Consider the following 23,720-nt stretch of genomic DNA (forward strand, 5'->3'; position numbering starts at 1 on the left):
AAGCTTCACAGATTTATTTTCTCAACCTCCCAGCAAGGCTTTTGTAATTATTCACCAGTAAATTACTTTTTTCCCCCCCTTTAATTATTTTCACCCATTAATTCTGTTTATGGAGATCAGGATGTGTGTGGTTGATCAGGTGAGGAGGAGGAGGGGTGGTTTCTGCCAGCCTCCAACAGGAGGAGGCTGTTGGGACTTTATCACCATAATCTGCTGGTTTATTACTGGACATTAAGACATCCAAAAGATTTATTTGGAGCAAAAACCTTGCTAAGAGATCATGTCTGTGAGTTAGCCCTGGGAAAGGGAGATGATGCTGTTGGTCATCCAGATGGAGGAGTTCTGGGTGAGCCCTTGAGTTCTGGGCTCTGGAATTTGCCTGCTGGTCCTGGAGCTCTTCCTGGTGGTCCCTGTGGAGGGGAATTTGGCTGGGTCTGGGATGGGAGCTGACAAATGACCCCCAGTGAAATAAATAACCAGACTTTTATTTCCTCTGCACAATGCTGCATCCTGTTCTCAGCGCCTAAAACAAATTGTTGCTGGTGCAGAAAAGAACAATTCTGGCTCTGAAGAAAGGGAGGTAAAAATGGAGTCAATAAATCACTCAGGATGTAATTAGGAGATCATTCAAACCTCCCAGGCTGTGCTCTCTGCTGGGTTAAACCTGGCTGTGACCCAGCCATGGCCAGGAGTTGGGTTTAGTGCTCCTGGAGGGTCCCTCCCAGGATATTCTGGGATTCTACAAAGTAATGACTGGTTCTGGTTCCTTCTGCTTGGTATTTGGGTCTTGTGTTTCCTGGCTCCTTTATGGGGGGTGGGAGAGGTGTTACTGTGCCTTGTTTGCCCCTAAATCCTTTCTAGATCCTTTCTTGACTCATTTATGACCAAACTAAATGACTTTTTTGGGGTTTTTTTTGTGTTCTTTTGATTTTTTTTTTGTTTGTTTCTTTTTTTTAAACTCTTCCTGAAGGAATGGAACCTTTCCTGCCAGTGAGGAATCTGTGCTGTTGGAGAAGGACAATTTTAAAATATTGGACAGCTTGAAGGGTTATTTAGCTAAGGGAAATACTATAAAATGTGCCAATTTTGTTTGGATGTTTGATTATTCTATACTAGATATTGGTGGTTTTTTTTCTCCTATAAGGTTTTTGTTCACATGTTCATTGTTCTGTGCTGGACAGACTCTCTTACTCTACAATAATGTTTTGGCAAGCCCTAAGCTCAGTTGCTTCAAAGAGTTTTGATATTTTGGCAAAATTTTCATAACTATTGCTTCATAGTTCTGCATCTGGGGTTAAGGAACAGCTCATGGATCTTCAGGACATGGCTCAGTCTGGAAGCCAAGCCTGACACCCACCTAATTTTCATTTAGAGTGTATTTTTATTTCCTGTACCGACTATATTTATTGCAATAACATTTGGGTCTTGTATTTAGTTTAATATTGAATAATGTGAATAAGTATTTTTGTGCAAATTATACGTTACACCTCTGAGTAAGTTTTCTATAGCAATAATTCTTGAAGCTTTCTTATTGTAAACCTCATTCTTTGCTGAAGAATTTGAACATTTATTTCAAATCTAGATGTAATTGTGAATACAAATTCTGAGTCCTCACAGGAGAATATTTATACCTAAAAGCTGCAAACAGCCATTGTGATAATTTCAGATCAGGTCTGACTCTATGGTTGCCGGAACCCTTGCCTTGGCCTTTGTGAGAGTTTTTCCCAGCTGTTCCAGTGGGATGAAAAGATCTGACTTATTGAAGCTCACACCTTTTTTGTTTGTTTTGGCTGGAGTGGAGCCATTCTGTCAAGTGCTGCCATGCAGGGAAGGGGCAGCACTGGTGTGAAACATTTTGGGCTGTACCAGAACGTTCCAGCCAACACCAGTGAACACTCCCCAGGCCCTGGGACCAGGCTGGGTTCCCACAGCCAGTGGGGTGGCACTGCCAGCAGCACAAAGTGGAAACAAAGCTTTTGCTAGGCTGGAGGTTGTGGCACAGGGAAGGACATCCAAGGTTCTCAGTGATTTGTGGGGTGGGTGGGTGGGTGAGCTGCAGCTCCTCCTTGCACCCAGAGGAGCACCAAGATCTGCGTGGCTTTGTGGGCCTGCAGTGAGGAGAGCCCTGGTGCTGGGCTCTGGGGACACCCTCTGAAGTGGCTTTAGGGTGGCCCTGAGATTCCCAGGAGTGGCTCTGGGCTCTGGGGACAGCCTCTGGAGGAGGTGGCTCTGGGGTGGCCCTGACATTGCCAGGATGGAGCTCTGAGCTCTGGGGTGGCCCTGACATTGCCAGGATGGGCTCTGGGGACACCCTCTGGAGGAGGTGGCTCTGGGGTGGCCCTGACATTGCCAGGATGGAGCTCTGAGCTCTGGGGTGGCCCTGAGATTCCCAGGAGTGGCTCTGGGCTCTGGGGACACCCTCTGGAGGAGGTGGCTCTGGGGTGGCCTGAGAGTCCCAGGAGTGGCTCTGTCCCCCTGGGGCTGCCTGTGTGTGCACGTTCCTCAGGCAGGATGATCAGCAGGGCACAGATACCCAGGGCTTAGCAAAGCTTAACGGGTCAGATTGCTTTGCCCACTAAGCTAAACATAGCCTTTTATCTCATTAGATTGGGAAAACCCTCTCCTCAACAGGAGGCAATCCCTGCAGGTGATTAATTACTAGGAAATGTGGATGGGAGTTGGATTGTTTGCTCAGATATCAAAAGTCCTTTTTTCATAGTTTGTTAAAATTCTGTTCTCCTGTTCAAATTGTTGAGAGTGATTGAACCTTGTCCCACCGTTCTTTCCCTTTGTATTAATAATTTGCCTTTACTAGAGTAATAAATAGGTCCAGGCTCCCATTCTGAGCCATTTGACAAAAATGCTACAATGGGAGCTACTGTGTCAGTTAATGAGATTTAAGGTCAGGAGATCCAGGTATGTAGGAAAAGCCCATATATTGAAGAATGAAAGCTTTAAGTTCTGAAAGGAGCATACATTTCCTTAATAATATTAATAACAGTCCATATTTGTAATGGAATTCTCTGCTATTATTTCCTACTGTCTAATCTGAAGTATGGCTGGAAGGTTGAGCAGTTTCAGTAGAACAATGGGGGGTTTCTTCTCTAGGGTGCAGCCCAAGGCCATGGTGTGACCTGGCTGTGTAGAGGGGGTACTTGAGGGTCACATCTACACCACACTCATGCACAATTTCATGGCAAAGGATGCTCCTGCAAACCCATCCTGCTGGGGATATTCTTTCCAAATGGAAGAGAAGAGGTTTCCTGTACAGAAATTTAGCAAATAAAAAAAACCCCAAACAACCAACTTTTAGAACATGGTGGTAGTATTTGGCATCAGTGATATCAGAAGAAGGTACTGAACCAAAATTCTGATTCCAAGCTCTGTTTTTTCTGGGAGAATAGTTTTGATGCAATAGAGGGATGAGTCCATGTAAGCCATCTACTTGTGCAAAGTTTCACCCCTATTTGCAAACATCCTTCAGAGTCAGGTTGTCTGAAATCTGCAGTTTTATATGAGCTGATGTGACCCCTATAAATTGTACACTCCTATAATTTGAGTTTAATTGATTTTGGATTGCATTTCTAATCTCCATCAGGATCAGTGATATGAAACTGCAGGGGGAGAATAAAATTCCCTTCCAGAACCCAGGGAAGGGAATTCCTGTGGTGGAAACCACAAAGGACTGGAATCTCCCTGCCAGTATCACTGAATTACGTTAAGTAAACAGATTAATGCTGGAAGGCAGTTGGCACAAATTCTGTTTTGGGAACTGGCATTTTATGGGGTTTAAATGCCCACAGAATAAAGGAGGAATTCCTCTGCTGCCTATCCACAGTCCCAGAAGTTGTGGCACCCTCACAAGGTTGCTCCTCCAAGCTCTTGTCAGGCCACTCTGTTGGTTGGTCTAAGATTCGTTCTGAGTCTTGACAAATATTTCCTCTCCTCTGCACGTGAGAGGGCAGAGTCTGTCTGTAAGCAGAAAGAGGGTTGAGTGCTGGTGTAAGGTTTTGTATTCTTAGGCCTGTCTTAGGCTGTTGGGAAGCTGAATTCAGCCGTGGGTTTGGGTTTAGCTGTGTCAGATCTTGCAGATCCTCACTCTGCCCAGGGCAGATCCCTTTGGAGGAGGCTGCTAAGATGCTTCTCTGTCACTGCTGTGCCTAGGCTGTGGCAGTGAGCCAGGTTTACCTAAGCTTTACTGGGAAGCTCAGGCTAATTAATGCTTCTTCCTTGGCTTTTTGAGGGTTTTTTTTGTTGTTGTTGCAAGAGCCTAAAGATTTCTCTCCCTGCTTGGGTGATCCTGGGAGCCTGGTGTTGTTTTCTGAGCTTTAAACCTGTGTCAAGGAGGGGACAGCAATGGGAGCCCAGCCTTGCAGGCACCTGCTCTTTGTGGGCATGGCTTTTAGATGGTGAAAGAAGAAAAATGGGGATATTTGTAGATATCAGCTGGTGGAGATTGAAGGTGAGGGGGAAACTGCAGTTCTGGCTGGCTGGTAGTTTTACTTTCAGATATTGAGAAAGTTGGGATGCTGGTCAAGGAAGTGAGCTGCAATAATTTATCAGTAAGAGCAAGTGGCAATTTGTACAGGAAAATAAATGTGGCAGATAAAATAAAGAGTTCAAGGCAATGGTGATCTCCTGAGGTTTAAATCTCACAGCGAATGGCTGGGCTTGGGTGGCAGCTCTGGGGCTCTCCCAGCCCAAGCCCTGTGCCTGGATTAGCTCCAGAACTTCCCCCAGCACAGCCAGGTGTGCCCAACACCTTCCCCCAAGGGCAGGGAAGGGTTAACCAAGCAACCAGCTCCAGAGAGCTGTAATTTAAACTTGGGAATACACTGACTTTATAGTTAGGGAAATTGAAGCACAGTGGGATCAAGTGACCTACTAACATCTCCCAGTCAGGAAACAGCAGGGCAAGTCCTTGAATGTGACTGTTCTGAGGTCCCTCTCCTCCACTCCTTTTATTAGGTCGTGTTGCTTCCCAGGATAACAACATGTTTGCACAGTTTAGGAGCACAAGCTGTTTCCTTGCAGAAATATTACTGCTCTGTGTTCCCAAACTGGAGAGACACCGAATCTGAAAACAGATTTAATTCTTGTTTTGAAAAACGTAGCAAATGAGGTTTAAAAATATGAGAGGCTGCCAGTCTGCTGTTCTAGTTTAAGTATCTGGGTTGTGATTAGGAAAATATTAGAAATCTGCTGCTGCTTTCCAGTGCTGTTCCTCTGATTGGACAACCTCACTGGAAAGGAGGTCTTGGTCCCCAAGATCCTGAAAGAGGAATTAAAATTATGTTCCTGTGTTTCCTGTCATTAATTATCTCATAAAGACCTTGAAATGTGCTTGTGATGTCTATCACCAGCACATACAGAATTACAATTTTCTCCAAAGAGATTAGGTAGGCTCTTTTGCCTCTGAATATAAATTGTCAGTTGAAGTTTTACTGGGGAAATAATTTTTTCAAGTTGCAGCTCAAGCTCAACATCTAAAGTCTCATTCCTTCTGTATCCTGTAAGCGTTGTTGTGTTTTTTAAACTTAATCCCAAAGAGCATCTTTCTATTTTCCATTCCATTTTTCTGCTCCATTTCCGCTCCTTGCCCCCAAGTTAAGGTGTTAAATTGTTTTTCTGTCAGAGCTAAATAACATGCTGCTGGATGCTTTAATAGGCATGAAGATGTGCTGACAAACCCTCATTTGGGATGGTGTCTTGCTTTGCAGGGCTTTGCTATTAAATTTGATGATGAAATATCTCAAAAAAGCATCAGCCAACGTTGCAGCCATTTTGAGCTGCACATGCTGGAGGCCAGGCTGGGAAATGTTAATATTTTCACGGTTGTGTCCAAAAGGTAATAATAATAACCCCCCAACCCTTTAAAATCTGAGCTCAGAGTGTTCCTAGAGGTGCTCTTTACTGGCTGGCCAAGTTTTGAGGTGGAATTGCTGTTTTTAGCTCTGGTTGGGGGTAGCAGGTATTCCCTGGGATTGTGCTCTTGTAACTGAGGGCACTGAGCGGGTGTCAGCCTGGAACCAGAGAACTCCTGGCCCTGTCCCAGCAGTGCTGGGGCTCAGGTTTGGGCCATTTCTGAAGAGTTTCCACTTGGGAGCTTTAAATGAGGGCAAACATGAGGATGTCTCTTCATTCTGAGCTCCTTGATGCACACCCAGGGCAGGCTCCAGCGTGCGCATGAATCCAAGGCTTGGGAGCTCAGCTCCCCCTCCAGGATTTGCATCCTCCAGGATGGAGATCAGCATTAAAGCTTGGCCTTGGCTGCAGGATGGCAGAGTTGTGGTGGAGGTAGAACCAACACAGCCCTGTGAGCAGGTTCCACACAAACCTCCCAAAATCTTCCTGGCTTGGCCATCTCCCCATGTGCTCTGGGGCTTTGGAGGCCTGTGGTGAGTGAGCACTGGGAATGTCCATGTGCAAAGTTGCTTGGATTTGGTATATAATGAAATGTTCAAAGTAAGGTTTTCTTTCCCTTTTGAACACCTTTTTTTTGGGTAATTTTTCTCCTCCTCTTATTCCCTTGCCTATTCTGTTAATTAAGAATAAGAATTAGAGTTCTTTTCTGATATAGACCTTATGGTTCTGTCTCTGGCCTGAAGTTCCTGTAGTATGACACAAAGTCTTTGAGAGCAGCCCTCCTCAAACAGGCAACAGCCAAATGTGTGGAACAAGTTTTTTATGCTGTGCTGAATTTCTTCAAGCCAGTCCTCTCTTCCTTCAGGAAAGACAGAGTAAGAAAAAAATCTTCTTTAATATATTTTGGTACTGTGTCAATCAACCTTCTATTGCTTTTCAAATTATCTTCAAAATTTCTATCAAAAAAAAAAAAAAAAGAATGTCAGTAGCCAGATAATTGCAGATGTCTCAGTATCTTCCTGCTTTTCTGACAGAGCAGTAGAGGTCACCAACATTTATGGGTCTGGGACCTCAGCACAAGACATTTAACTGGAGCACTGCTTTGTTCAGTGCTGGGATTCAGTTTGAGCTGCACTGCAAACTCCTCACAGCTGCAGTTTGTACTGAAAACTTGTTCTGAAAAGGGGACACGTCTCTCTGCTTAATATAACCCAAAGTCACTGCATCTGGTGTCCTGGCATGCGTGTAATTGCCTGTAGCTTCCTAATGATAAAGGCAGTCTCACATGAGAAAATTCTGCATTGATCCTAGCCCTGATTTACATTTTACTTCGTTAAGAAAAAATTGATCAGCATAGATAAAACTCCTGATCAATGATCCCAGCACTTTTTTTTTTTTTTTTTTTTTTAAATAGCTTCCATTTTGGTGCAGTGCAGACTTTTGGTTTAACTGGCTGAATTGATATTCTGAGCAGCGAGTAAGGCAGGATGACAGAGCATCAGCACAGCTACTCCTATTATTGCTCAGGGAGGTGCTCCTGCCCACCCTGGCCAAGGCACAGGCAAACCATGAGCCACTGCTGTCCTAGGATGCTACAGAACACATCCCAACTTTTATCTGTGCTGTTTTACACATTCTTCACAAAAAAAAAAAAAAAAAAAAAGAAAAAAAAGAGAGAGGTTTTTTCTCGCATTCAGTCACTCTCAGGATCGAATGGTTTGAGGTAGGGAATTTGAAGTTGTAGTTTGGACATGGTACATGTACTGATCACAGTTTCCTTTGAAAAGAATAAACTATTACATAGAAAATATTCTGCTTTTCAAAGGACTGATGTCTCTGTCTTATTTTTGGTGTTTGAGTTTGTTTAGCACTGCCATAACATGGTATCCCATTGGAAAAGCCTTTTACATTTCTGAATCCTCTATGTGCTAATAATTCAAAATAGCAGACACATAATAACAACTCAGAATGGATGGTGAGGAGCTGTAGATAAAATGCAGTTATTCCCCAAAGTGCAGGGCTGTAAGGAAGAGGAGGAGAAGGGCAGAGAGCTGCTCTGGCATGTGCGTGTGGTTTTGCAGCACATGCTGATGTGACCAGATCAGATTAAACGGGGATATTTCACTGTTCCTCCTGTACGGGTTTGGATTTCTGGCAGGCATGGCAGGGACACAAACACAACACAAACCCCACAGCGCTGCAAGGCTGCTTTTTTTTTTTTTCTATTTTCCTTAGGATCCCCATTGTTCTTACATAAACAGAAAGAGCAGGGGAGGGCGAGCGAGGAGCCGGATCTTTGCGGAGGGTGATTATGAAGTAATTTGCAGCAGGGCCACGCCGCCGTGCCGGGCTGTCATCGGCGGGCACAGCCCGAGCATCGCCGGGCACTGCGGGCTCAGCCCCGCCGCATCCTGCGCCTGCCTGCTCGGGGGCGCCGGGGATGCGCTCCACAGCCCTCCATCCCCCCCTCTCCTCCTCCAGCGACACTGATAGGACTTGACAGCCCTTGTCCTTGAAGGTTTCTCCCGTTTCTGAGTAAGTGGCATATTCCTGGTCGCTTGCCATCTTCCGTTTTTGTCATTATCCCAAGGGGGAAGCATTAAAAAAAAAAAAAAAATCGCAAACAACAAACATGGTGGTTCAGTCCATATTTTTTTTTTATTTTTTAAATTATTATTATTATTATTATTATTTATTTTTTGGTTCGTTCCGCGAGCGGCCGCGGTGCGGTGTCCCCGCGGTGCGGTGTCGGTGCGCTGTCGGTGCGGTGCGGGGATGCTGCGGGCGCTGCCTCCCCTCCGCGCTGGTGGTACGGTCTGCAGAGCGGCTCCTCCGCGGCCGCTGCGCGCCTGCCCGCGCCCATGCCGAGCCCCGAGCCCTCCGCCCGCTAGCCGCCAGCAGGCTGCCGCCGCCGCTGCGCTGGGGAGCATGTCTTAGCCGAGTAAGTAGCGACATCCACAGCACGGGAGCAATAGTGATGGTGGCGATGATGGTGATGATGATAATAATAAAAAAAAAAAAAAAAAAAAAAATCTTTTCCCCCTTTCCGTTCCTGAGCTCGTTAATTTGGCATTTTGCTGCCGGAGAAGGCGCGAGCTGATGGGAAGATGGTGTGGGGAATGAGGCTGAGGGATGCATTAGGTTTTGGTTCGTGCCCCGGGAGTCTCTGCAAAGGTAATGCTGCGACTCGTGTAGATTATTCTGTAAGGTCAAAGAGAAACTGCATAGCTAAAAGGCTCTCTTGCATCAGAAAGCGTTTGCTGGGCTTCGGTAGGTTGAGAATTCAGCATGATCTTGTTTTTGAAACGTATGGGCTTGATTTTGATTAAATCAGTTCTTTAGTGATGAGGAAAACACGTGGATGGGATTTTGCTTTTATCATTGCTGGTAAGAATCGGATGTGCCTTTTTTTTTTCTTTCAGAAGCTCACATTTCACTAAAATGTGAGCAGTACACTTTGACTGTTGTATTTTTCTAACTTTAATGTTCTCTTGCAATAGGCAAAGCTATTTCATGTTAGAAAAATCTATAATCTTCAGCTGAGTTCCTTTATAGAGCTGTTTATAGTTTTTCAGTGCGTTTGTTTGAAAGTAAAGGGCATGCAGGTTAAAACCCCCAAGCATTGCCTTTGTATTGAGATGGACTAGAAAATAATGTGGAAGAAACTGGGAATTTTCTGTAATTCCTTCTTACCATGCATGGTGTTTCCTGTGGGAAGATGGGGAAAGGCTTTCCTGAGGTGTATGGTATATTAATTAAGACTTGTGACAGATAGACTTCCATTATTTATTTATTTATTTATTTATTTATTTATTTATCTATCTACTTAACCAAAAGAAGAATCAGCTTTAAACCCACTGAACGCTGCATGGAAAAAGCTTTTTTTGGCTGCTTGTGAGGCACCCAACGCTTTAAGAGAAGCCCTGAGATTCCAGGAGTCATTTCCGATTATGTAAAGGGAGATTCTGTGCGTTTGATCCGCGCCTGCGGCGCTGGCAGCTCCTGCGCTCCGCCAGCAGCCGGGCTCTGCCCCAGCCTCCCCAGTCCCGACTTCAGGCTCGTCCTATCCCAGCCGGGGCACTTCCCTGAGCGTCCCCAGGGCTGCCGGGGCCATGGCTGTGGGCAGTCCCGGGGCTCCCAGGCAGCCACCAGCGGATGCTTAGCCCGCTGCTGCTGCTCCTTCTGCAAGGTGAGTGCTGGAGGGGCTCCAAGGGAACGGCTCCGATTCAGGAGAAACCTTTTACATCCCTGCTCCTCAGGGTTTCTGGGCTTTGACCCCCTGATTGCTTTCTGTGGTGGGGCTGGGGAAGGATTGCAGGGATGTGACACAAGTTGGGATGGCTGGAGGAGAGCTGGCACGTCCAACGTGGGAAAATTGCGCTTTTATTGCTGGCATGTGAGGCTGATGTTGGATGTTTGTGGTATGAAATTGGTAACGGGGGGGTGGGGGGTTTGTTAGTATTTCCTTAGAGAAGGGATTACAGATCGACTTCGTAGTCCACATGTTTTTCTCTTACTGCTGAGATGCATTCCTGATTAGCATTTAATTTGTGAGAGGTCATCCATATGCATGACTGGCTCTTGTACCTTGCTCTGGAATAACTGTTTGACTCAGGTATCCAGCAGGTCTTTGATCACAGACAGCTTCTACTTTGTTCATGCTCCTCTCATTTTAATCCAAATTGCTACCTGTGAAGAGGTGGTTCACATTTTCCCTGTAGTGCTGGTAAAATGAGCAAGTTTGTGAATAAGGCAATAAAATAAGGCTCGTAGATAAGTTGTGTAGAGCAATGCAGCATGAAGGTTTTTCCCTTTTGTTTATTTATTTTTCTCTGTATGGTCCCCTTTTCATCCTTTTTGTGTGTCTGTCTTCATTTCTATAGAGAATTGATTTTGGCCCGCATCAATGCTAAATATACATTCATTTTCATGGAAAAGGTCAATTTTCTTCTCTGCTGCAAACCAAACCGGCGTGATATCCCTCATGCTTTCTGCATATATAAAAAGGTTGCATGCATGTATACTGGAACAGCTTGGAAGAGTTTCATGCTTCCCAGCAGGATTCCAGGTTGCAGAAGACATGGCAATGATGAACTAGGTATCATACTGTTCTTCTAAGAGCTGCTGTGAAGTCACTTTTGTGAGTGCTTTTTTCCTTTTAAATTTCATACCATGTATCCAGGAAACAGCTTGGAAAGATTTTCTTTTCCCCTTTCGTCTTCCCCCAGCATTTAAAATGTTCAGCTTATCTTTCCCAGTGCTGTTGGATTAGGGATGCAACATTTTTTGAATCCTACTCAATATATATTTACATATCTTCCTGTCTGAATACAGCGACCGCGAGCTTACATCCTGCTAACGTATGAAAATGTTAAAAGTGTTCTTGCTTTTAATATTTTTTTTTTTTTCCATTTTCATCCTGGAGTTCACACTGTCAAATGCCAGTTGTGTAGGTAGTAATTCCGTGTTCCATTTTGGAATAAATGTAGAAGTCTTGACCTTGTAACTCCCTCTCCCACTCAGTGAGAGCCCATTGCACTGCAGCAGGACTCCAGCAGTGGGGGTTCTCCAAATGGACCCCACCTCCCTTAGGAAATGGAAACACTTCTACAGCTTGCACCTAAAATCATCTTCTGAAGGGACCAAAGTGGTTCATTTGATTAACCTGACTGGGAAACCTTGTGGAGAATAAGCTGCCTTTTTGCCAGGTTTTTTTTATTGTGTTTTCAAGGAGACACAATGAAGGATGTGAAATTTAGCAAGTACTGCTCTGATTAATTCCGGTCAGATTATACATGATCTGATCAAATGTCAACCTCTCCCCCCACCATGATTAAAACCACACATTTCTGATTAATTTGAAATTACTTAATTTTAACCCCTTTTTCAACTGGCGAAATTAAGTTAATTTTGCCAGTTGAAAAAAGGGTTAAAAAAACCCAACAGCTAAGGATTGGAGAGGTGTTTTTGTTTAATGTAGCTATTAAAATATGATACTAAATCTCCAGCCAGCCCCTCCGTGGGCTCCTGGTCGTGCTGAGGCAGGCAGGGAGTGATGACTCCGCTCTGAACGGAGCCTCTGAGGGAGCAGCATCTCCCCCTCCGTGTGTGCCGGGGTCGCTCAGCAGAGCAGCATCCCTGTGTGTGTGTGTGTGTGCCGGGATCGCTCAGCAGAGCACCATCCATCCCTGTGTGTGCGTGTGCCGGGATCGCTCAGCAGAGCAGCATCCATCCCTCCGTGTGTGCCGGGATCGCTTAGCAGAGCAGCATCCCTGTGTGTGTGTGCCGGGATCGCTCAGCAGAGCAGCATCCATCCCTCTGTGTGTGTGTGTGCCGGGATCGCTCCGGCAGACCAGCATCCCTGTGTGTGTGTGTGCCGGGATCGCTCAGCAGAGCAGCATCCATCCCTGTGTGTGTGTGTGCCGGGATCGCTCAGCAGAGCAGCATCCATCCCTGTGTGTGTGTGTGCCGGGATCGCTCCGGCAGAGCAGCATCCCTGTGTGTGTGTGCCGGGATCGCTCAGCAGAGCAGCATCCATCCCTGTGTGTGTGTGTGCCGGGATCGCTCAGCAGAGCTCCATCCCTCCGTGTGTGCCGGGATCGCTCAGCAGAGCTCCATCCATCCCCCCGTGTGTGCCGGGATCGCTCCCGAGCCACTGCAGTCCGGGCTGGCAGCCGGGCAGGCTCGGCCCCGCCGCCCTGGACCAGCAGGGATGCTCGGATGCTCGCCGGGATCCAGCCCTCCCCGGTGCTCCGAGGTAACAGAGCCTTAGTGGAGCAGTTGCATAAGAGAAGAGAGTCTTTCTCTCTAGGTAGGTTGTGCTCTGCATGCTGGATGGTTTTTGGTGTGCCATAGAGATAAATAAAGGGCGTTGTGGAGGTTATATAAATGTATAGGCTTGAATTTCACCCATAAAACAAGGGTCAGTGGCATTTTATTGTGATCTTTATTGGAAAGTTCAGTGCCCTTTTGTAGGAAATGTAACCATACAGTACAATTTTATGAGTTCTAGGCTTTTTGGTTCAAGTTTTAGGTTAAAAAGCATGGTTTTACTGTTGTATTTTTGATAAATAACCTTGGCTTTTGTGTTAAACCTGGAGATTTGCAGTTGAAGAACCAATGTATAAGAGAAGGGTTGGGAACGAGGCGTATTTTAATAAATTTAGGAGGCCGTCAAGCTCTGTGAAAGGCAGGACAGAAACGCTGCAGATGGGTGAAACATGGAGCCTCAGAAGGGATGTGGAATTCCTGCTTAGGTACCAGAGCTGGCAGAGTTGGGAAATGGTAACCAAGTTACAAAATACTTCCCTTCTACCACGCAGTGTATGAACAAGTTCATGCTGCTGGTAACTTGCTTTCCCTCGTTTTTAAAATATTCATGGCACAGTTAAAGCATCTGAGGGCTGTGCACCAGGCTCCCAGAGAATCCTAGAAACAGTTAATGGGAAAAGCTAGAAGAGGCCCAGCAGTAAAACCAGGATTTCCATGGAAGAGTTTGTGCATTTTTTACCTCTTGTCTCCTTTGCCCACCCGCTGAAGGTGAAATGGCTGCAGGAAGCTGATTTCAGAGGCACAGAAGAGTTGAGGTTGGCAAGTACCTCTGGAGATGGTCCAGCCCAACCCCTCCTGCCCCAGGTGGAGTCACCTATAGCAGGGCAATGTCCAGTCAGGGTTTCAGGATCCCCAAGGATGGAGACTTCCCAACCTCTCTGGGCCACCTGTGCCACTGTTTGGCCACCATCACAGCATTTGACCTTTAAATGGAATGTTCTACCTTTGCTCTCCTGGCCTTTTTGAGACCATTGAGAAGAGTCTGGCTTCATCTTCCTCACTTTCTCCCATCAGCTGTTCATTGATAAGGTTCCCCCTGAGCCTTCTGCTCCCCAGGCTGAGCAGTCCCAGTTTTCTGAGCCTCCTACCTGTGTGTGTCAGGTGCTCCAGTGCTTTCCTCCCCTCTGCAGGCCTTTGGAAGGCTCTCTCCATGAAGTCCAGGTCCCCTTTGCTCCCCCATCCCAGCTGGGAGTAGTGGTGGGAAGGGAGGCAGCCCTGTGCTGTGAGGACACTCTGCTGGCTCCTGCTCAGCCTCGGGTCCAACAGGAGCCCCAAGGCTTTTCTGCAGAGCTGCTTCCCAGCCAGCTGGCCTCCAGCCTGTCCTGCCTCAGGGGCACAGGCTTGCCTTTCCCTTTGCTGGCCATCCTGGGATTCCTCTTGGCCCGTGGCTCCCTCTGAGAGGCAGCTCATCCATCTGGTGGCACAGCCACACCTCCCCGTTTGCCCACTCTGTGCCCTTGCACAGGGTGCTCTGTTCCTCCATCCAGGCCATTAATAAAGCACTTGGCTATTGCATCAAAAGAAATCCCTTGGAAGGAGAAGATTAGAGCTGGAACTGCAATTTCAAGATTTAGCCCAGAATTGAAGTGCTGTGTTATTAAAAAATGCCAAAAAATTGGTCAATATCCTGAATACGTTTATGGTTGAGAGCGTGGAATTTGCAATATTGAATGCCCAATGCATTGCATCAGCATCCCAGGGTTTGAGGATGAAACAGGAAAATCAGTGATTCAGATTTACTAAGAGCTTATTTTATATATTAAAGAATGAAGACTCACAGCTGATGAAGTAATTTCAATTGATAATTTCATTCACTGCATTTCAATTAAAGTGAGTTAAAAATAAAACCATATGAAATGAATTAAAAATAAAATGAGATTTAGTCCAATCTGATTTGGGTCTTGCTGAAAAATCTGTCGCACAGAATGAGGAAACAGGATAGGGAAGATGCTTATCTGTGGGATGTTGGGCAAAGAGCTATTTCTGTAGTCCTGGCCTGTCCAGTTCACTGACCTTCCAGCTCCTGACCTCTGGAAATTAGCTGGGCATTTGGAGAAAATGACACTCCTCATACACACACTCCATCTGAGGAGATTTTTACTTAGACAAGAGCTGTCTTAGTCTGATAAGTTATCTTCTGTGCTTTGGTTTGGATTGTGTTCCACAGCAGAAATCTGTGCAGACTTTGGACCACAGTTTAGGATCAGACTCAGCATTTTAAACAGGATTTGGGATCCCTCCTTCTGGTCCCCCAGCTAAAGTTTCATATGACAATTCCCACCAGCTGTCCCACGTGAGGCAGGGAATGACAGCCAATGCTGGGATTGGGTGATGGAGTTTATCCAAGATCCAACAAGTTTTGGGCTTTTACCCTGCTTGATCTCCCAGGCTGTCCCAGGCTTTTGTCTCCATGCATCTCAGAATTCCAGGATCTCCCCTTACTTGTCTTTCCAAACTCCCCTTGGTCTTCTGTCCTATCTTCACTTTTTTTTTAATCCTGGATACCCTTGTTTTCTCAGAGATCACTTCTTTGCTCAGCCTCATCTTCCTTCTGGAGCTCAAGAGGCCTCAGTTTTCCAAACTCAGAACCCCTGCCATGCTCAGTCCCTTTGGTTGTGCTGTCTCATCCCTCTGCACTAATTCCATGCCCCACTGTTTTTAGTCCAGGTATCCTCAAAACCTGAAGCCAGCACAGTGGGGCTGGAACCAGCAAGGAGCAGGCTCCTGCAGGAGAGTGGAACAGTCTGGGACACCTTCACAGCCTCACACACATCCTGGGGTCTGCTGCACTCTGCTCTGCTGCCATCTGTCACCCGTGGCTGGAGTGGGGGTCTCAGAGTCTCTGTGGTCGAGATGACCCCGAGGTGTTCGAAAGTCTCTTTTTCCCAGCCCTGGGATTGAAGGAGGAGACAGGATTCTCTGACTGTGGATTTCAAGGTTGTTTATTCTCAGTTATCCATTCCATTCTTTTTCTGACCTGCTGAGGTCTGTCCAGCGGGTCAGTCTGTGGCACACTGACCGCCCCAGAGGCGGTGTTGGTTTATTATACTAAAAACTATGTGTACATTATTTACAATAATTTCCCAATACCTGTCACCTGTGTTAGACAGTGAGTTTCTACTCTAAACCAATCCAAAAATGCCACCATCACCCAGAAGATGAAGGATAAGAAGAAGAAAGAAGGAGGACAAGGCATGCCCAGTGCCTTGTGCAGTTAAGAGGATGCTTAGGGTCAGTGATAGGGCCAGTATGAATAGGATTATGTTTATTACTCTTCTCGGGGTTTAAACCAGATTCTAAGGATTGGAAGTCGATTGTAATTAATATACTAGAAGAGTAAGGTCCTCATCAGTAGATAGAAGTGTAGAGGAATAATCATACGATGTCTACAAAGTGTCAGTATCAGGTGGCTGCTTCAGTCCTTCCATCTTGGCTTCTGAACCCCCATTCTAATAACCCAAAATTCTGCTTTTCTATCTTGTGACAAACTGTCATTCTACTTAAACTCTCATGGCTTGTAAATCTTCACACAAAGTTGGTAATTGTTTCCATGGGTTAAAATCAAAGGCACAGGTGGTTTTGACTCTGTGCCAAGGTCTCTGAGCCTCCTGGCAGCCTTGAGCCCTCCAGGACAGCCAGAGGGATGTCCTGGGCTCTGACATGGGGGGATCTCCATCCCCATTCCCCTGGCTGCCTCAGCCTTCCAAGCCCAGCTCCTCCATCCTCACTCTTTATTCAGCAGCCTGCTGTGCCCCAGTGGGCCTTGAGGGAAGGGGGACACTTCCTAGAGGGGTGGTGGCTCTTTGGCATGTGCACTGTTTGTCTTGGGGTTGGATGAATTCATTGCAATGGTTGTGCTCAGCATCTCACTAACCTTGGCCCCCCCTGGGTGCTGATGGAGCACAATAAAATGCTCTGCCACCGATCTGACTTGTCTTTCACAGTGGCACACCTCGTGTCACACAGGTCATTGGAAGGGAACAGCGTTCCCAATAAACCCTTCCAGTCTCCTTGGGAAAAGTGCAATCCCAACTGTCAGGAGGCAGCATTGATCTGTGTCCTCTGGAAGTCAGCTGGAGAAGAAGCTGTTGTCCTGGCTGAGGACAGCTGCTCAATTTGCACTGCAGGCTTCCCATGTCCCTTTCCTCTGCTTGCATTGTAATGAACATTTTGCACGTTGCTCTAAAAATACCTCCAAATGATGTTTGATATTAAGGGACCAGCGAAATGCAATTACAATGAAATGATGATTTCATGGTCTTTTTCACAATGAGATTGTCATCCTCCTTCCCCCAGTGCTTGAAGCAATACCTATTTATGAGTAGTTGAGCTAACCTGGGAAATTCCAAGAAGAATTGCAGACAGCTCCTGAGATGCAATGCAAATTGTTGCAGTACCCATGGAGGACATTTGCATGATGGTAGGACTGGTTGTCTCTGTGATGCTGTCGTGGTGATTGTTATGCAGAGAACTGCAGGATAAAATGGTAGTGCTAAATCAGCAGTGCTGAATAAGATGGCTGAAAATGCCAGGAAAACAAACTGTGGGAGCAGGAAGATTACAGGAGGGATGAGATGCCCAAATCCCAATGCAGGACAGCTCCCAGCTTTCTTGGGGACAAACTTTTGGCTCTGCAGGTAATTTCCATGGCTCTTACTGAGCTTTGGGTGCCTCCCTCATGCCCACACTGCATCCTTCTGCAGCAGGCAGGACAGAGCTCCTGCCATGGAGGGGAAAGGCTGAGGGGGTGCCCAAAAGGATGTGAAAGGACTGCCCTGATATTTCAACTGCAGCACCAAGAGCTCCCCTTCAGGGCATAGGGGTTTGGAGGTGATGCTTTATCCTGAGTGTTTGTGGGGAGCTGTTACCCCCAGGGCACTGTGTTGGTGAGTTTGCACCACTGTTTGCAGAATCTTTGGTTTATTTGGTTTTAAATCTTGTTTGGGTTCATCTAAAATAGGACTGGGTATCTCTGTCTGTCCCGTGTGATGCCTAAATATTACAGAATGTGGGGGGGTTGGGTTTATTTCCATGCTTGGGCTGAAGTCAAGCCCGAGCATGGAAATAAATCATATTCCCCTTTTCTGTCTTCTTCTTGGGAAGACAGAAAAGGGGAATATGATTTTTTTTCAGGAATATATGACACAACAAGAGATGACATGGATAGGAACCTGTCTGAAATGAACTGGTTTGGATATGCAGGTGGGACCTGGCTTGTCCCCAAGCTGGGGGAAGCCTGGGTGGGCCAGCTGCTGCCTGTGGCTGGCAGCAGACTTGACCTTGGAGAAGGGAGAATGTGTTGAGAGAGACAAACTGTGCTCAGACTGTTAAAAAAAAAAAAAAGGGACTCTCTGCTGCAAAGCTTGAATTGCTGCCTATTGCTTTGGTTATCTTCTTATAAATCTTAATATGGCTGTTCAACTGAAGCAAGTACAGTTAGGATGCCATTCCCTACCTTGGGATGGATCCTCCCCTCCAGCAATGTTTTCAAAATAATGAAAAAAAAGAAGCAGCAATCTGAGGAAGGCACATATAAAATCTGCAATGCAGAAATAGGATTATATATTTATCTGAGTTCTCATGTAGACAGATGATTAATACAGTACCAGCTACAGGGTTTATAGCTTGGTATATCATTAAGGTTCCCTGTAACTCTACTGTGAAAAGATAATAAATTAAGTGTCCTCATCCCTGCCCTTGTCCTCCTTTTTCTAGTTTAGAAATACACTTGGAAGTTTTAATCTGAAAACACAATTCTGGTACCAGAACTGAGGATGGAAAGGAATGAAAGGGAAAATGGAAGACATCAAGACATGACATCTGAAGTGTTTTTTTTTTTTTTTCTTGAATCTTTTTAAGACTTAAAATTGAGCATGAGGTTTAAACATACAAGTCTCATTTACATATCTGCTTTAGGATTAGGAGGGGATCTTGAAAAATATTGCTAGGAAAGTATTTTTGGGGTGGTTTTTTTTTTTGTTAGAGAAAACTAACATACAATTTCTTAATTGGGTCCAGCTTCCTTCTAAGGAAATCTTGTTCCCCTCCTTTACCTTATGTGGAGCAGATGAAAGCTGCAGATACAGGACATGTTCAAGTTTTTAGGATCAATCAGGTAAGCAGCAGTGCTTTCTGAGCCTTAATTGCCAAACCCTGAGAGAAGAATAATTGCAATATTTAAATTAAACCTGAATTAGAATTCTGTGAAAGAACAAATATTAAATTAAGTAGAAACATCCAAGCATATTCCTTTTAAAGAAGGCACTTTATAGTGGGAGACAGTCCTGTGAGCTCAGTGCTGTTGTGGGCATTGGGAATCAGAGAGGATTAGGCTCTGGGATCCTCTGGAAAGCCTCTGTGCTGGATTTATCCCATCAGAGAACTGATCCTGCTGCCTCCAGGCAGAGCACGACCCGGGGCTGTGGCAGGGCCAGCAAATCAGAGTGGGCTGGAAGGGCTCCCACTGACCCTGCATAGGGCAAAGGGCCCCTCGAGGAGGGCACATGTCACAGGGAAGCTCGGGAAGAGTCCTGGGGAAGGGATAAACCCTTGCCCATGGAGAAGAAAATCAGTGTCTGTGTGTATGTACACATGTGCACGTATGCATCTCTCAAAGCACCCGAGCAGAGAGCAGTGGCTCTCAAATCCTTCTTGCTCTTTGGTTTGCTGTGGAGTTTAATTCCATTCAAAGTTAATCTTGCAGTGGTTCACTTGAAAACAATACCAATTTTGTACTGCCTCCCACACACCAGATCCACTCCCTTCCTCAGTAATTCTTGTTTGACCTCACAGCTGGCTCTCCAGAAACTTTCCTCCCAGCTGCCAGAGATTTCTATTCAGGAGTTACCCTCAGGAGCAGCAGCACATTTCCATCTTGGTCTGGCTTTTGTGTTTGTTCTGTAGTGAACACAGCCTCAAAGCTCCAGGCCTCACTGAATTCAAAATTTTCTATGGATTTGACTTTCTCTCCCATGACTGCTTTTTTACAGCCCCCAAGTTCCACCACAGCAGTAAGAAAACAAATACAGGAATGCTTGTGATTACTTGAGATAAAAATTTCTTCTTGGGAGCTGTGGAGTTCATTCCTGCAGAGGACTGAACAGACCAAGGAATGAACCACATGCCCCATTAAATCACAGAACACCAAACATCTGTGGAGATGGCCATAAGGGCTCCATGAAGCTGCTTTTAGTTCTGGAAGGAAGAGGGAGGAGATCCTACTCTTTTTCACCTGGGAGAAACCAAATAAAAGTTTAGAAATAGGGAATCCCCTCAAACCTGTTGTTATTATTTATTATCCCTTCAAACCATATTGTTACATGGCTTAAACTGAAGATCCATCAGCTTCCATGGGGAAGGACATGGGAAAAGTGGGATATTCCATGTGTGCCCATAAGAAATAGCCTTGTAAGGAAAAAGTATGTAGAGCAGAGATAGTGGTTTGGAGGGTTTTTAATCCATGTGGAGGATGGAAAAAATCTCATTGTAATTAAGGCATTTCCTAGGATCTCTGTTATCAGTGGCAAATTCTTTTGTCTGCAAACAGGTCTTGACCCTGGCAAGCCCCAGGGGTGTTTCTGTGGGAGTTTCTGGGTGCAGCTGTAGGAGCCAGTGATGGAAGAAGGGTTTGTGGCCTGTGCAGACACCCCAGCACTGCCAGGCTCTCACCCAAGGTGTGCAGTGAACACACCAACAACTGGGGACAGGCAAAGTCACAGAATTCACAGAATCACAGAATGACCAGGCTGGAGGAGACCTTCAAGATCATGGAGTCCAGCCCAGCCCCAACACCTCAATCAAACCCTGGCACCAGTGCCACATCCAGGCTTTGTTAAACACACCCAGGCATGGGGACTCCACCACCTCCCCGGGCAGCCATGCCAGAACTTCATCACCTTTCTGTGAAAAACCACTCCAAACCTGATGTCCCATGGGAAAATCTCTTTGGTGCCTTCTCAGAAGACTTCCAGAGTGGCAGAGCTGCTGTCCATCTGTCCAATACATGCAGTCCCCGAGTCCCCAGAGCTTTGGGCAGCTTTTCCTCCCTGGGGCCTCCCCATCACAGCCCAGCAAAACTGATTTTTAGCATTCATCTCTCTTCCATGTCTGCCCAGAGGAGGGAGGGAATTTGCTGTGTGCCTTTGCAGGACATTTTGAGATGAGTTTTGAGAATTTAGGTGGTGCTGGTTGAGCCTGAGCTTGGGTTTCTCCACAGCCAGTGTCTCCCTGGAAATCTTTTGTCTGGGATTTCTTGCCTGAGTGTGTGGAGCAGCCTCTCCCTGTTTTTCAGACTGATGGATATATTGGTTGTTGCTTGTGGATCTTCTTCGGCATCATCTGCTTTCATTAGCATTTTTGAACAAAGGAATGAATCAGAATAAATCACAACTAATAGAAATATAGGAACAGATTATCATTTTGCAAAGCTGAACTCTCTCAGAGGAGATTACGTATTTAAATTGAACAAATACAACTTCATAAATAAACTAAATTAAACATCATCTAATTTTACTTTTGAAGCCAAGCAATTTTAATCCATACTCAGCTTCTTGTATAAATATTTCCCAACTCCGTTTTTATTCTTTGAAGCATTCTTATTCATATTTAAAAACCAAAAATGTGCCAAATTGAACCACAGTTGTGTATACTGAATAAATGTAAAAGCTTGGGTATATTGCATAATAATCTGGGAGTTGGCAGGAGGGAGTGATTGCGTTTGTGAGTGTCCAAGTAGTGTAAAAATGCTTCTGCAGAACCCAGTATTTGTCTCTAAAGCTCTCTGACTGATGGCGTGCCTGAAAAATCCTCTCCATAAATCCCTTTTGCATCGTTCAAAAGGAAGCCATAGATTATTAGAAATCTATAGATTTCCCCAGGGATAATTGATGCAGAAACTGTGGTGCTTCAAGAGTTGCCCAGCTGGTCTGGACTGTGAGCAAATTCCAGTTGGAATTCCTGATGGAAGGGCTGGTTTACTGCAGAACTAATTCTTAGAACTGGGAGAATTTCAATCCCCCCAAATATGCCACTGTGAGATGGGAAATGTGCTTTATCAATCATCTTATTAGGCAAAAAGAGCCTTTAAAAAAAAAAAAAGGTGATAAGGTTGAAGAATTCTTGTTAAATGTTTCATTGGATGTTTCAATGCTGAAATATAATTTCAGTCCACCCTGTGTTCAGTCTACAAACCACAATCAAAAGCCATTTTCCAGAAATGGCTTAAATGCAGTTCTTTCTGCATGTTCATTCAATCACTACATGCAGTTTGCAGAACTGACCTGTCCAATGACTTCAGGGCCTGCAAATGCTTAACAGGGCTTTGCAAAAATACTTCATCTCTAAGTAAATCAGATGTAAAGTTACCAAGAACTTGGTTTTCATCTAATATTTTGAAGATAGGACAAAACAAGAGAAGTGAAATAAATCTGCATCTTCTTTCTTGTTTTAACATTGAGCCATTTATTTATGAAGTTTTATATAAAGGTAAAAAAATAAAAACCTTACAGGTAAGATTTATTTTCAAAATCGTTAAAATGGTTAGTTTGGGTAAAAATTCTACTTTTCCCACCACAGTTAGATTTTTCTGGGAATAGTTGAACACAGCTTTTCCCAGTGGTTGATGGGAGCATTTGCTGCGTGTAGCAGCAATCCAGTAGAGCTTTGGGATTGTAGATTAATGGGAATGTTGGAATGGCTGGGTTTGTTCTTCAGAATGCAAAGCAGCCAGGAAGGAGGTGAGGAAATTTAGGCTGCTGCTGTTTGTTCCATCTTCCATCACAAATGAGAGCTCCTGGCTGGGAATTTTGTCACGTAGCAAATGAAAAAAATGCTCCTGTTGGTGCTAAGTGCAGACAGGTCCTGCTGAAATCCAAGGAAATTCAATTTTCCTGGTGAAAGGTGCAGCCCTGATAGAGGAGGGCTCCTGAGGATGGGGTGAGCACTGCTGCAGTGCTGCTCCACCTTTTCAGGGTGTCCTGAGTGAGTTTGCAGGGATGGGGGATGAGAGGAGGGATAATTTCATTAGGAGAATGCAGCAGGAAGTGGTTCAAGAGCTGCACGAGGACATTTTGCAAGGGAAATGTTTCAGCAGTCCTGCATCTTGGAAATATCACAAATAATCAAGTACTTGTCCCCAGGTTATGTGCTGGTGACAAATGATGTGCTCCTCAGGCTGGGGCCAGTGGGAGAGGTCAGCTGCAATGGGGAATGGGTAAAGAGCATTCACTGAGAAGGATTTTCTGCAAATAGCACTTAGTAGATTCTGATATTTCTTGCAAAGCAAAAATTTGGCATAAAAAGTTTGGTATTTTTTGGTAGCTGCAGAGAAAGAAATGTGAGAGCATAATTTAATGTAAATTGTCAAAACAATATTTTGACTTTTCTCCTGTGGACTGCAATTGTTCCCTCGTCACCAAAGACCTGAATGCATCCCAGTCCTTATGAACATACCTGATCTGGACATGATTAGATCCCATCCATCAACTGTTTGCTGCAAGAACAGATTTTTGCATATTTAGACCTTCTAAACAGTGTTTACAAATAAAAAAGGCTTATAAACCCCTGTATTTTTTGATAGACAAAATATAGTCTGACCTTTAGTGGTTTAGTCACCATTCCACATATAAAATATATTTACATAATTTTAAAAATGATTCTTCTCAAAATGATATTGAGAAGAATAATTTTTAAAATGATGTAAATATATTTAAATATATCTTCTCAATATCATTTTAAAAATCATTCTTCTCAAAAATGATATAAATATATTTAAATATATCTTTTCAATATCATTTAAAAAATGATTCTTCTCAAACAGCTGTTTTTTACAGCATGACAAGGATTTGATATTTGAATAATTCAGGCATGGAAAGTGTGGTTCTGCCTAGGATTTAGACTGACATCTTGGTCTAGAACATTAAATACTGTCTTATGCACAAAATGTTAATTATTTTATTAAAATCTGTATGCATGAATCATTCCCTGACACAAGGTAATGTACTTGCAACTCAAAATAACCTCATTTG

At 44.9% G+C, this 23,720-nt stretch overlaps 1 protein-coding gene across 12 annotated transcripts in view; it reads left to right on the forward strand.

The window, feature by feature from the left end:
* ATP2B2 (ATPase plasma membrane Ca2+ transporting 2) overlaps positions 1–23,720 on the forward strand; it is a 301,755-nt gene that overhangs the window by 61,386 nt on the left and 216,649 nt on the right. For 2 of the 12 annotated variants that reach the window (XM_066558019.1, XM_066558020.1), the window contains exon 1: positions 8,862–9,039. The exons of 1 other annotated variant lie outside the window; for it this stretch is intronic. The gene's annotated coding sequence lies outside the window, so the exon portion shown is untranslated. Of the gene's footprint in view, positions 1–8,218; positions 8,401–8,719; positions 8,807–8,861; positions 9,040–9,779; positions 10,055–23,720 lie in introns of those variants that run through there. 9 more of the 12 variants (XM_066558023.1, XM_066558024.1, XM_066558018.1 and 6 more) reach the window with 7 other exon arrangements.

The sequence above is a fragment of the Molothrus aeneus genome, chromosome 12 (assembly GCF_037042795.1).
Source record: "Molothrus aeneus isolate 106 chromosome 12, BPBGC_Maene_1.0, whole genome shotgun sequence".
Taxonomy (NCBI): domain Eukaryota; kingdom Metazoa; phylum Chordata; class Aves; order Passeriformes; family Icteridae; genus Molothrus; species Molothrus aeneus.